At 42.2% G+C, this 14241-nt stretch overlaps 1 non-coding gene across 1 annotated transcript; it reads left to right on the plus strand.

Annotated features, from left to right (window-relative positions):
* The first annotated feature begins 1711 nt into the window (after positions 1–1711).
* LOC127664251 (small nucleolar RNA SNORA48) lies at positions 1712–1852 on the plus strand. Its single transcript, XR_007973117.1, has one exon. It is a non-coding gene; the product is annotated as a small nucleolar RNA SNORA48 (small nucleolar RNA).
* Positions 1853–14241: the final 12389 nt, after the last annotated feature.

The following is a 14241-nucleotide window of genomic DNA, read 5'->3' on the forward strand; positions in this document are numbered from 1 at the left end:
CATGGTTTCTATGGTATCTTCAGCATCTGAGATTCTTTCTTCTATCTCTTGTATTCTGTTGTTGATAGTTGCATCTATGGCCCCTGATTTCTTCCCAAGGTTTTATATCTCCAAAGTTGTCTCCAAAGTTGAGATTTCTTAGTTGTTTCTACTTCTGATTTTAGATCCTGGATGGTTTTGCTTAGCTCCTTCACTTGCTTGTTTGTGTTTTCCTGTAATTATTTAAGAGATTTTGTGTTTCCTCTTTCATGACCTCAGCCTGTTGACCAAAGTTCTCCTGTATTTCTTTAAGTGATTTTTGCGTTTCCTTCTTATTGGCTTCTGAATTCTCCTGAATTTCTTTCAATGATTTTTGTGTTTCCCTTGTAAGGGCTTCTAACTTTTGAACCATTTTCTCCTGAATATCTTTAAGAGATTTATTTATGTCCTTCATGTGATCTTGTAACAGCATCATGATTTTAAATCCATTTCTTGTTTTTCTGGAGTGTTGGTGTATCCAGGACATGCTGCTAATGGAGAATTGGGTTCAGATGCTGCCACATTGCCTTGATTTCTGTTAGTAACATTCCTGTGTTTGCCTTTTGCCATCTAGTTCTCACTGGTGTTAGTTGGTCTTGTTGTCAATGCTGGACTCACCAGTGCAAGCTTCCTCTTCGCAGCTGGTCTCTGGGTGCTCACCAGACCTCCTGCACTGCCTGGAGACTGGGTGCAGTGGCCCAGGCTGTTCCTGATCCCGAAGTGGTGTCCTGAAGGCTCCTGCCAGAGGCCTCAGGGCTGGATCCTCTGCTCTGCAGGGCCTGACTCACCTGAGCACCAGACTTGTCCTTTCTATCTCACCCTAATTTTCTATACTTGGTCCCACATTTTCTCAGATTCCACACTCATGCCTCCCAAGCCAGATCCAGTGTGCACATGAAGGTTTGGGGCCCATTCTCCCATGTACTGCAGCCACCAAGGGGTTGGGGCAGCTCTCCCACTCTTGCACCCTCAGGGTTGGCTCACCTGTGCCTTCTCTATCAGCCTCAGCTCCACTGTGTTGCCCAGGTGAGGTGCTGGGCTCACTCTCTTGAATTCGAAAGCCGGTGAGGGGCAGGGCTAGCTCTCCTGCTCTCATGACCCCAGGGCCAGGTCTCCCAACACTGCAGGTGGTGAGGGGGGGAGGAACATCGCTCCCACACCCATGCTATCTCATGGCAGTGGCAGTAAGGCCAGCTCACCTGCACCCCCTCAACCAGGGTCAGCCCAGTTGTGCTGCTCAGGCAAGGCTCAGGGCCTGACCTCTTGAGTGGTGCAGCTGGTGAGGGGCAGGGCCAGCTCTCCCAACTGCCACAGATGATGATGGGAGGATGAGGAGGAAGGGCATCACCCTCATACCCAAGCCACCCCACGGCAGACTAGTGGTGGGGTGAGCTCTTCCAAGCCTTTACTCTCGGGATTGGCTTGCTGCACCTCACCACCAGGGTCAGCTCAGCCGTGATGTGCAGATGAAGTGCAGGGCTCACTCTCCTAAGCGATGCAGCTAAGGAGAGACAGGGATAGATCTCCCAAGCTCATGAGATCATTGGGGTTAACTCACTGGGGTCAACTTTCCCAAATGCCTGAGATGGGATGGGAGTGGGGGGAGCATCAGATCACCTGTGATGCCTGGGCTAGGCAAAGTGCCCGCTTTCCTGTGTGCTGCCTTATTAAGCACCAATTTAAAACATGGTCCCACCCCAGGCAATGGTCAAAGAGATATCTTGTTGTTGGTGTTCTTATATCAGTCAGGGGCAGGGCAGATGGAGGTCTTTTGCTCATCCTAGCTTGATGCATATCTTGGTGGTCAAAGCTGTTTTATGCCTGGAACTCTTAAAAATCAAATCAAATCCAAGCAGCCCAGCATGGGAGGAGGAAAACGGACAGAGACTTGTGGACTGCCATGCCACCCACAGACCTGCCCTCCAGCACATATCACAGGCAGGTCACAGATACCCACATGCAACTAGGACACAAATCACAGATTGAGGACGTCCCTCAGTGGCCTGCCAGCTGCATGGCCAGCCTGCAGCAGGAGCCAGCACAGTGTGTGAGTGTGTGATGGTCAGATGGGAGAGAAAGAGGCGTGGAGCAGCTTAAGCATTATAAAGAGAGATGGACCTGGTGACTCAGAGTGGAGAGGAGTAGCCTTCCGCGAGTGGGTAGCCCTGCCACCAGGGTCCGTGCTGAAGTCCCATCATGAGCTGCTGAGGCCTATGTCTGGGTCCCTGGGTACACAGCAACAGCAGTGTAGACACCTGTGACTTGTGTCACCTCTAGAGAACCGAGGGCATCTCTGGTTAGGTCAACCACCGGGGACCATGTGCACGTCCAGGAGCTGTGCAGAACTGGTCCCACACCTGCTGCACAGCTCTGGAGAATTGGCTGCAGTGCTCTGGAGAGCTAGCCCTGTCTCTCACCTGTGGCAGCACAGCTGTTCCCTTTTCTTTGTATACCAGTTAACACCAGTTACCTTTTAACTTTTTGTTAGTAGTCACTCTTGCTAGAGTTACTAGCATTACTGTGGTTTTGATTTTCATTTGCCTCCATCTTATGGATGGTGAAGCACCCGTTTTTACAAATCTACTGGCAATTTGTCTTCTCTGGAGAAGTGTGTTTAGATCCATAACATATTTTATAAAAAACAGTTTGGTTATTTATTTCTTGCCACTGAGTTGCTAAATATTCTGGCTGTTAATCCGTGCCTAATTTTAATGTCTTTTTCCACTCCACAAGCCTCATCTTCACATTGCTGGTTATTTACTGTGCTGAGCAGAAGTGTTTTGATTTATCTACTCTTATTTGTTTTTGATTTTTGCTGTCTGTGTACTGGGGTCACATCCAAATAGTCAAAGTCCAGATCAGTGCCACCAAGCTTCCCCCTATATCTTTAAGTAATATTATAGTTTTGGTTTTATAGCTAAAAATGTATCCATTTTATTTGACTCTTGCATATGTTGTGAGATCAAGGCTTCATCTCAGTCTTTTCCATTTGGCTATTTAATTTTTCTGATATCATCTATTGCACAGACTACACCCCCTCATTGCTGTCTTTTGTGCCTTTATTAAACATCAGTTTGTTTTAAATGTGTTTAGATCCATAACGTATTTTATAAAAAGTTTGGTTGTTTATTTCTTGCCACCGAGTTGCTATATATTCTGGCTGTTAATTCATGTCTAATTTTAATGTCTTTTTCCACTCCACAAACCTCATCTTCACATTGTTGGTTATTTACCGTGCTGAGCCGAAGTGTTTTGATTTATATTTCTATAATGGGTGGCTATATTTCTGGGCCATCCATTGTAATCTGTTGGTAGATGTGTCTGACTTTATGCCAATTCTGTGATGCTTGGTCTACCACTCTGGTTTGCAGAGGTTGGACGTTTAGCTCTCAATGCAGCAATGGTAAGAAGTAATCAGATGTAGCAGTCAGGGCTCGGGGGAAGCCACTGTAGGAACTGCCCATCAAATCTCCTTGAAATCCTGAGCTCTTCTCGGAATACTGGCCATAGAGCAAGCTTGTCTGCAGAGTTGCTCGTCTGTTTTGCCATAGAACTTCTTTCTCCCACTAGTGCCCCAGCTCCTGTGATGTCAAGGACGTAACAAGACAAATGATGTCTTGTTACGTCCTTGCCAGAGAGTTGAGAAAATCCTGCCTATATGCAGAACTGGGAGGAGACACTGTTCCCACACTTTTGTGTCTTTTTCAATTTCTTTCATTGCTGGTTTATAGATTTTAGCTTAGGGGTCTTTCACCTCCTTGACAATTAGACTCCTAAATGTGGGATTATTTCATGGTGACTGTAAATGGATCCTTCTAATGTTTCCCCCATGTATCTCATGCTATTGATTTTTACATTTTGACTTGGTGTTCTGAAGCTTTCTTCAATTTATTGGCTCTAACAGTCGCCCCTTGCTCAGTGCAATATGTCAGGGCTCTCTATTTATATAAGGTCATACTTACAAACAGCTTAACCTTTTTCAAAATTGGATGCCCTCTTTCTTGCCTAGTTCCCCAGGCAGGGACGTCTAGCACTCTAATAGAAGTACAAGAGTGGAATCTTCTTTTCTTTTTCAGGAGAGTGTTTCCATTTCCTCCCTAAATGTCACACCATCTGAGAGGATGTCACCTCTGTTGTGTGGAAGTACTCTGTCTCTACACCTAACTCACTGAGAAATTTTATGGTACAGGGATGTCAAAATCTGTCTAATACCTTTTCTGTATGTGTTAAACTGCTGCTGAGGCTCTTTTGTTCTGTCCATGTGGTGTATCTTGTCTACTGAGCTGCCTGTGTTGAGCCACTCTGGGATACATCTCCATTGGTCGTGGTAAATACGTCTTTTCAAATGTGGGTAACTTTGTTTGTTTGTTTGTTTTTGTTTTTTTTTTGGATTTGGTTTTGGTTTTTTCGAGACAGGGTTTCTCTGTGTAGCCCTGGCTGTCCTGGAGCTCACTCTGTAGACCAGGCTGGCCTGGAACTCAGAAATCCGCCTGCCTCTGCCTCCCAGAGTGCTGGGATTACAGGCGTGCGCCCTGCTGGGTAACTTTTTTTTTTTTTAATTTATTTATTATATGTGTGTGGTGGTAGGGAGAGAGACGTGGTAAGCTTGCCTCAGCACAAATGAGAAGGTCAGAGGACAAATTGTGAAAGTTGACTCTCTCTTTCCACCATGTGGGCTCTGTGGCTAATCAGGCTTCACGACACACACACCTGCTGAGCCATCTCCTGGGACCAGTGTTGTTGGGTTTAATTTTCTATTTTGTTGGGACTTTCTCCATTCATCAGAGATATTGGGTTGTAGTTTCTATTTTCTCTCTCTTTTCTGCTCTCCCTTTCTGTTTGCAGTCCCCCCCCCCCACCTGCCACTGTCCTCCTTAGCTAGTTTTGGTGTCAGGATAATGTTTGCCTCATGAATGATTTTTAAGTATTTCATTCTTTTAAACTCTCCCAGGGATTTCACAAGAATTGCTATATCTGTTGTGTTTGGTTTTGTTTTTTTGTTTGCTTTGGTTTGGTAAAACTTGGCAGCAAGGCCATCAGATATCTCTAGTTTATTTTGTTTTGTTTTGTCTCATAAAGACCCTCTACACTGGCTCAATGCTCAACTTGTTATTCTGTTCAGATATTTCATCTTATAAGTTGACTTTGTTAAGTTTCATATATTAAAGAGTTTTCACCTGAGTTTTCTTCTTTTCCCCAGTTTATCTTTTCAACTCTTCAATTTATCCTCTCTCCTGCTTCCTTCATTCTACACTGATTTTTTTCTTTCCCCCAACTTTGGGCTTAGTTTATTCTTGTTTTATTTTCTTACACTGAAATGTACTGATAGTTGATATTTATTTTTGCAATGAAGGCATCTATTTCCATAAGTTTGCCTCTCAGAATTTCTTTTGCAGGATCGCAATGATTTTGACATACTGTGTTTTCTTCTTTTTTTTTTTTTTCAGAAATCAAATTTCTCCTTTAATTTCTTCATTGACCCATTTCTAATCTTATAACATTTCTGTTAGAAAATATAATTGATATGAGTTCAATCTTGCCATATTTGTTAAAAACTGCTCTGAGACCATATATAACATATTCTGGAGAATGTTCAAGAAGAATGCATATTTTCGAGCCACTAGCTGGAATGTTCTGTGAATGTCTTTTAGGTCTAGTTGGCTGGGATTATAGTTCCATACAATTCTTTCTTGTTAATTATCTGCTTATTGCTATTATGTCTATTCTATTAAAGTCTGCCAATGTTGGATCGCAATCCACCTCTCCCCTACAGACCGGCTTTTGGTGGGAATACTTTTCAACAGTAAGCCTATCCAGATATTCCAGCTAGGCTATCTGATAGTCCCTCGTACCTGGACTGTGATGATCATGGTAGTATTAGGGTTGTATTCAGCATGGCCTTTCTGTAGTTGCTAAACTGCTGAGATAGAATCCTGGGCCTGCTGGTGCTCACACAGTCTTGGGGTGTGGTTGAGAGTCTGTGGCTACCAAGATTTTAATACAGCCCAAGGCTGTGGTGATGTAGCCAGATTGACTTCATTTTGTTGGGGTTTCAGTTTCTGCCTGAAGCCAAGGCAGATCTGAGATCACAGTCCATTGGTGTAAGCCAAGGAATCAGGACCCATGGGGCACACCCAGTGATACCTATGCAATGTCAGGCCCCTGGTATCTGGTACTATGCTGAGCTGAGTTTGGGAGGGGAGATGTAAGTGATGTGATACTTCTGTCCCCACCTTCTTGAATGTCTCTTTCCTTATTTTCATCCTATAAGCATGACTACACTCCAGTCTCTCACCCAGTTTCTTAACTCTTGTAACAGTATCTTTTTAAACAGAAAGAGGCTCAAATCCATGTTTCTAAGGGAAGTGAACTGGGGAGTTTAATGTTGTGTTGTTGCTCTGCCTTTCACATTCCAATTTCTAGAAGATTTTGAGGGACTTAGCTAATGCAATTGGTTGGTTCGTGAGCAAAAAAGACACTCCTGCAACCACAACCGTGTAAGGGAATCTTGTTCTAAACAAGATTAGTGACATTCTAATTTGGGGATGGTTAGCACAATCTATGGTCACTAGTCTCCTAACTCTCCACAAAATAGTTTGCTTTGTGAGGTATCTGAAGAATGGGCAAGGACGTAAGGCCATCAGAGGACATTTATAGAACAGTGCAGACCAGACCTTAGCTAGTATCTATACTACAACACTATCTTAGCTAACATATACTACCTTACAAAACTATCAAATTGCTTGAAGAGAACATTGTTTCTTCTAGTAATTTCCTTTCATGGTTAAGTTTACACTGACGAAGGAAAGCTTTACAGGTCAGTTTGAATCTCCAAGCAAAAACCGAAATGAACAAACAAAAACAAACAAAAAAGTCAAACATGATAATAACAATTCATACGCTATCTCAGAATAACAAACTGTCTGCTGTCCTTTTAAAAGACAAAATTCACAAATTTTCAGTAAGCTACACATACAGAAAGTAGAGGGACCTGAATACTTCTGTTAAAACGGCAAGCGTCTGCAGTTTCTAGTAATACTATGAGCAATCTGTTTAATGAGCGTCTTCTGTCACAGTTGCCTTTTTTGAGTCCCACTAGGTGATTGCTTCATCCCTTATTTATGCAGAGACAGTGACTGACTGGCACAGGAGGAGTACTTGTGGGCAGTGCTACCTGGCCCTGCCTCTTCTTTACTAGTTAATATTTTTAAAGATCGCTACGGCTCTTGCTCTCGGCTTCAAGATTCCTCAATTAAAAGTCACCCTGTCCTGGCTTTTGAAACAGCATCCTATGCTGTAACCTAGGCTAGCTCTGAATGCCTGAAACTCAGAGCAATCCTCTTGCCTCTGCCTCCCAAGTACTGGAATTATTGGCATGAGGCACCACGCCTGTCTCCTTTCATTTTGTAACTTTCAAAGTAAGGTCATGCCAAAGGTCTGAGAAGAGGAAAATTTTCCTTTATGCATATTCTTGGTGTCTTACTAAATACTTTGGCACTTTCCCCCCTACCTTCCAAAAGACTGAAGATTAAGAGATAAGAAACCCGTGACTATTCTCAGTTCTACAAGTTTGCTTAAGGCAGAGCCCAGCATTGCTTCAGGGAGGGCCTGAGACCTGCCAGTTCTTGCAAGGATTTGCATGCCAAAGAGCCAGCTCTGGCTCCAACAACAGGAGCTGGCTACAGCCAAGTGCTTGAGTTCTCTTTCTTCATTGTTCCTGGAATGACTTTGTCACAGCAGAAAACTAGCAGACAGAGCATAGAGGAGCAATAGTGCCCTTCCTAGGCTATCCATTTGCATATGTGTGTTTTAGCAGAGGTGCACAGGAATGCAAAAGGATTCAAAATTTGTCCCAAGATTTCTGTCTAGTTGAAAAGACATGATAAATTTGTGAAACCAACCGAGAGGAGCCAATTAGGGATACAAACCATGTTCCGAGAGAGCATGGGACGGGGTAGGACTTGAATGGTTCAGATACTGAAGGGGAGTGAGGAACAAGCCACCACAGACTGGCCAAATCAGCACGTGCCTCTCTCTAAAAGGTACTTTGTGTGACAAAAAAATACTTGTCCTTATCACTTCTGAGCTAAATACGGCATTGGTGACAATAATTATAGAGCCGGTTTGTTATACGAGTTACAAGTGTGGATGGCCTAAAGCATTCAGGTGGTACTCCGTGACTGCTTCTCTCACACAGGCAGCATGACAGCTAATATTTCAAGGTTAAAATTCTTTACCACTCCAAATTCTTGTGCATGTATGCATGTGTGTATGTGTGTGTATGTGTGCTCATGTGGGTGCACAGGTACATGCATGTGGAGGCCAGATGTACCATTCCTCAGGTGCTGTCAACCACGCTTATAGGAACAGGGATTCTCAGTGCTACCTGAGTGGGTTCTGCTGGTGGCCTGTGGGTTCCTGGGATCCACCAGCTTCTGTGTCCCCAACGCTGGGGCCACAAGTACACGCTACCACTCTCAGCTTTGTACATTCTACACGGGTTCTAGGGCTGAGACATAGGGCCTGGTAAGTTCTCTACCAATGGAACTGTCTCTCAGTTTCCCAAATGATCCTTTCAAGTGCAGTCAAGCTCACTATTATTAGTTAACATAATCACTACTCTCATATTCAGTATAGACTATTATCTCAAAAAGACAAGCTGCAGGGATAGTTAAATGATGGATATCCCTCGTGTTAACAAGTATGGCTAAAATGAAAAATTATTACAGATTTCAGAAGTTATGGAAGATGTGCCAAAGGAAAGGGGATATAATCCAATTCTTTCTTTCTTCCTTCCTTCCTTCCTTCCTTCCTTCCTTCCTTCCTTCCTTCCTCTCTCTCCCTGTCTCTCTTTCTCTCTCTTTCTTTCTTTCTTCTTTCTTTCTTTTCTTTTCTTTTCTTTCTTTCTTTCTTTCTTTCTTTCTTTCTTTCTTTCTTTCTTTCTTTCTTTCTTTCTTTCTTTCTTTCATAAAGGTGCCCCAAGAGGAAATTCTTCTCAGGAAAGAGAAAACCAGTTAAGGGAAGCTAGGAAAAGAAGGATATATATATATATATATATATATATATATATACACATACACATACACATATACATATACACATATGTATGTATGTATGTGTATGTATATATATATATACACACACATACACATATATATGTAAGTATGTATATATACTGTATATATGTACATTCATATATATATATATATGAAATGTAGGTGATGGCCAGTTTGGTTAGAATAAAAGCTTTAGAAGAGGGCCCTCAGCTCTCTATGAGGAGGATGCAGTGGACTGCATCACCTCTCTGGCTTCATCACCTACACAGTTTCATCTCAGCCATAAACCAGCCACCTTTGTCTTTCTTGCTAGGTCTCAAACCCTCCAGATATTCATTAGTCTTGGAATCCTGGAATTTACCATTTCTTCTATTACGAATGCTTTGTGTCATGTGGTTATGCCTTTGAAATCTCTGTTCTGATGTTCTGGTGCCTTAACGAGGCCTGTTCTGATCACCTTTACAGTTATAGCTTCCCTGACATGCCCCATTCTTTTATAACATTTACTACCTTCTAAGTCGAATGTAAGACAGAAAATCACATTGAGATGAGATTTTTTTTTTTTCTGTTTTCGATCCCAGTAAAGACGATGCAGAGAAAAACAGAAAATGGTGTGACACAGAGTGATATGAATGAAGGCAAATCTTAAGGAAACTAATGCAAAACTTGTGTGTACTTCAAGTTTTCCCATGTTAGGAATCCCATCAGGGACTTAAACTGGACCCACCTTATAGAGAGGACTGTGGTATCAAACAGTACAGTGAGTGGGGAATTGGTATATTTTAAAGAGAATATTAAAAGTTTTAATCTTATTTTGTGAATGCTAGAATTCAAACATTGGGAGTATGGAAGAGGGGCCAAGTCACAGAGCTTCTGCCTTATTCTCTCTCTTCTGGGCTAACCTCCTCCTCCTCCTCTTGCCCTGCTCTGTGCCGTGGAGGCTACCTCTGTGAACTGTCCACAGAGGCTACCTTTGTGCTCTGTGCCATGGAGTCTACCTCTGTGAACTGTCCACAGAGGCTACCTTTGTGCTCTGTGCTGTGGAGGCTACCTTTGTGAATTCTTGGTGGCATTACCTTCTCTTTTCTTTTTGCATATTATGGCTATTTTAATATTGTTAACTTATAATTCATTGACATGGTATATATTTTCATTTATGTATATTACTTTCAATGACATATATAAATATTTGGTAGACTTCAGTATACATATATACTGTACATATATGTATATATATGTAGCATGAAGAGTGCTCACTACCCCTCCTTTGAACTTGTATGTGTGTTTTGCTGATGACTGCATCTCCCTACAACCATGATGGCTGTTGCTTGGGCCCTGCGACACAGTTCAGCATCTAATCTGCATTCTGTTCTCTCATCCTTCATCCTTAGAGTTATCAGTGGCTTCTGTGGCTGTTTGTCTCAGGATTTACCACTGTCTTTTGTTCCTTTGGCTTCTTTTGCATTCCGTTAACAGTAGTCCTCTCATTAAAATAAACAAGCAACTTAATTTGAACCATTCAGGGACAAACTGTTCCCTCCCAGGGATGTGACTAATGAAGAGAAGTTAAGATGACAAACTTCCATATCTTAGAACTGAACAATATTAATGTCACCCTCAAGAGAAATCAGAAAATCAGAAAGGAGATGTCAATTCTGAGAAATAAAGGAAATTTTAGAGTATTGGATGGATTTTTTTAAAAGCCAGAAGTCTAATCATTATGCATGTACATAATGGTAGATTATTTAGGTAAGACAAAATCATTTATTACTTGTTGACCTAGTAAAGAGTTATTTAAAGGAATATGTGTGGCACAGAAAGGAAAGTAGTTGTATATGGGATGGATCCCCAGGTGGAGCAGTCTCTGCTTTTCTTCAGTCTCTGCTCCACACTTTGTCTCTGTATCTCCTCCCATGGGTATTTTATTCCCCCTTCTAAGACAACTAAAGTATCCACACTTTTGTCTTACTTCTTCTTGAGCTTTATGTGGTCTGTGAATTGCATCTTGGGTATTCTGAGCTTCTGGGCTAATATCCACTTATGAGTGAGTGCATACCATGTATGTTCTTTTGTGACTGGGTTACCTCACTCAGGGTGATATTTTCTAGTTTTGCCTAAGAATTTCATGAATTCATTGTAGACACTTTTGTGGACATCAATAAGTGCTTGCTGATAGGAGCCTGATATAACTGCTTCCTGAGAGGCTCTGCCAGTGCCTGACAATACAGAGGTGGGTGCTCACAACTATTGGACTGATCACAGGGTCCTCAATGAAGGAGCTAGAGAAAGGACCCAAGGAGCTAAAGGTGTTTGCAGCACCTTAGGAGGAACAACAATGTGAATCAACCAGTACCCCCAGAGCTCCCAGGGACTGAACCACCAACCAAAGAGTACACATGGAGGGACCCATGGCTCCAGACTCAGATGTAGCAGAGGATGGCCTTGTCAGACATCAATGAGAGGAGAGGCGCTTGGGTGAAGGCTCAATACCCCAGTATAGGGGAATGCCAGGACAGGAAAGCAAGAGTGGCTGAGTTGGTGAGCAGGGGGAGGAGGATGGGATAGGGGGTTTTCAAAGAGTAAACCAGGAAAGGGCTTAACATTTGAAATGTAAATAAAGAAAATATCTAATGAAAAAAAATAAATATTAAAAAAAGAAGTAGCACTAATTATGGAGAAGAGAGAGACCAAGAAGAGAGCAGGTAGGTCTGGAAGACTATTGGGAAATCAAGGAAGAATAAATTATAATGGTGTGCATAAAAATGCTGCAAGGAAAACCAATACTTGGGTTGTAGAGAGAAGGTATTTGAGCAAGCCAGGGCAAGCCTGTAAGCAGCAGTCCTCTGTGGTATCTGCTTCAGTTTCTGTCTATCCAGGTTTCTGCTTCGAGTTCCTGCCTTGGCTCCTGTCAGTGATACACTATAACGTGTAAGATCAAATAAAGTTCAAAGATGAGGAAAGGTTCCATTTTGCTTGCTTTGTTCTTTTAATATGGTCAACATGGTGGGTCATGTGAGCTTACAGTTATGAATACCCCAGTGCAGAGGAAAGAATTAATGGTGCAAAGTGGGGAAAGCAATCGTGGCATTGCCCTGGTATTCTCGTGCGATTGCTTGTCTTTGGGTATCAACAATGAGTCAAAGAAGCTTTCAAGTAAAAGAAAACAGGGTTTCCTTCTTTTCAACAGTTCTGCCTGGTCTTGCTGTCTATATAGGGGTGTGGAAGAGAAACTACTACAGTGACTCAGACAGAGCAGTGTCCCCACCATATATGAGACTTGACCTAAGAACAAGTTAGTCTACTCTGACCTATGCGGTTCTCATTTAATAAGTGAAGCTCAGAGGAAGTTTCCCCAGGTTTTTTTAATATTCTGTGGGAAATGCCATGAGGTGAGGGTCACAAGAACCAGCATGTGTTAAATGTGGAGTCCATGCAGATTCTGCCTTTCTCCATACTTCTCTGAGCTTCCATTAGTTTCTCTATTACTTTTGTGGCCACTATGAAGAGTTCTCTCACTGCCTAGCTAAGGTCAATGTTTCCTTTTGCCCATTCGCATAGATGGTGATTCATTTGCCCACTATGATTCTATGACTGTTAAGACTGTAAGATCGGCATTGGTGGTTTTCCAGGTGGCATTTAGAATCTTCTCGTGGCTTTTAAGAAGTTCTATTTGAATGTCAATCTTCTAATTAAGTTTAAGCACATCCGAGAATGAACTTCCTTCTTTCTGTTACAACATGTAGACATTCATTCCTACCAGTTTGCCCCCTGGGAAAATGGCCTTATACTCAGCCTAACTCCAGGCAGTAGGCTGTTTCCTCAGGGACCATACAGTTATTTTCAAATTATTCATATCATATCTTATCTCCAACTCTGTAAGTATTGAAAAACACCATTTTTTTGATATAGCGATTGATTAGTCTCCAATAAATCACTTTAGGTTGGTGAGCATCAGATAGCAAATGAGAGATTCATAGTTGTTGTATCTCAAGTGTGATTCTCTGAAGTCAAAATGTGCTTCATTTCTCTCTAGAGGGTACATAACTGAGGTAGAACAGTGATAGCTCTCAGCTCAGAGATCCTATGTTTTCTCCCAAGTCCCTCATAAGCACAGAATAATCTGACATGCCGCAACCCTTCCTGTTTGTTTTTTATATATAAGCCACTCATTCTTTCCACTCCTCTGGCTGTCATATCAACTCCCAGGAACAGAGAAGAAAAACGTGGTCCTAGGTTGCTGGTCTGGATTAATGCATGTTGGCAATACAAATTCAGAGGGAAATGGTAGGGAGAAACAGATGTCAAAAAGAAGTAAACACAGGAGGCTCGAATAGTTTCTTTAGAACAGCAGGCCGGATTATACAATGGAAAAATTTAAGCTCTAAGAAACTCAAAAGACAATGAAGCCCAGGTCTTCTATCCATGTCAGCAAATTGACCTTTCCCATCATATCTGCTATTTACTCTGTAAACATATCACATAGGTCATAGATAAGTGCTAGTTTGTATTTATTTTATGGGGGCATTCCTTGTGGTTTCACAGCTGTTGGAATGTCAATGGGAAACCAGGGTTGAAATGTTATCATTAAATCATGTTTGTGTTAACCTTTTTAGTATGACAAATGAAAAGGAGTCCTTGGGAAAGCCCGGAAGGCTAGGATGTAGGAAGGAAGGAAGTAGTTTGTGACTACTAACCCTTGGGAAACTGATAAAGTAGTTGACTCTGAGCCAGGAGTGGGTGGCGAAGACAAACAGGAAAGCAGCAATATAGAAACAGAAACCAAGTACTACTCACAGTTGTTGGTTTTGAATCCAGATTTTGTCTGATTCTTTTTCTCCTGTAAAGTTGTAGCTTATCAAGCAATAAATCTTTACTTCAAAGGAGAGGTCGTTCTCACAGTGGACTCAGTGGTTGAAAACTTGGCATCTTCTCTCTGAACTTTTCTCTATAATAGGAACCACATGTTTGCCAAGGTCCCAGTCACACAGCAGTCTCAGTGGGTCATGTTCTGTCCTCCTGACAAGCAAGAGACACAAGGCACAAGCATCAGAGTGAACTTTCTGACTTAGACCATGATGGTACAAGAAGAACCCTCACCAATTGACAAGTGGGATTATACAAATTAAAAAGCTTCTGTACAACAAACGAAATGGTAAGCAGAGTGAAA

This window comes from Apodemus sylvaticus, chromosome 13 (assembly GCF_947179515.1).
Source record: "Apodemus sylvaticus chromosome 13, mApoSyl1.1, whole genome shotgun sequence".
Lineage (NCBI taxonomy): Eukaryota > Metazoa > Chordata > Mammalia > Rodentia > Muridae > Apodemus > Apodemus sylvaticus.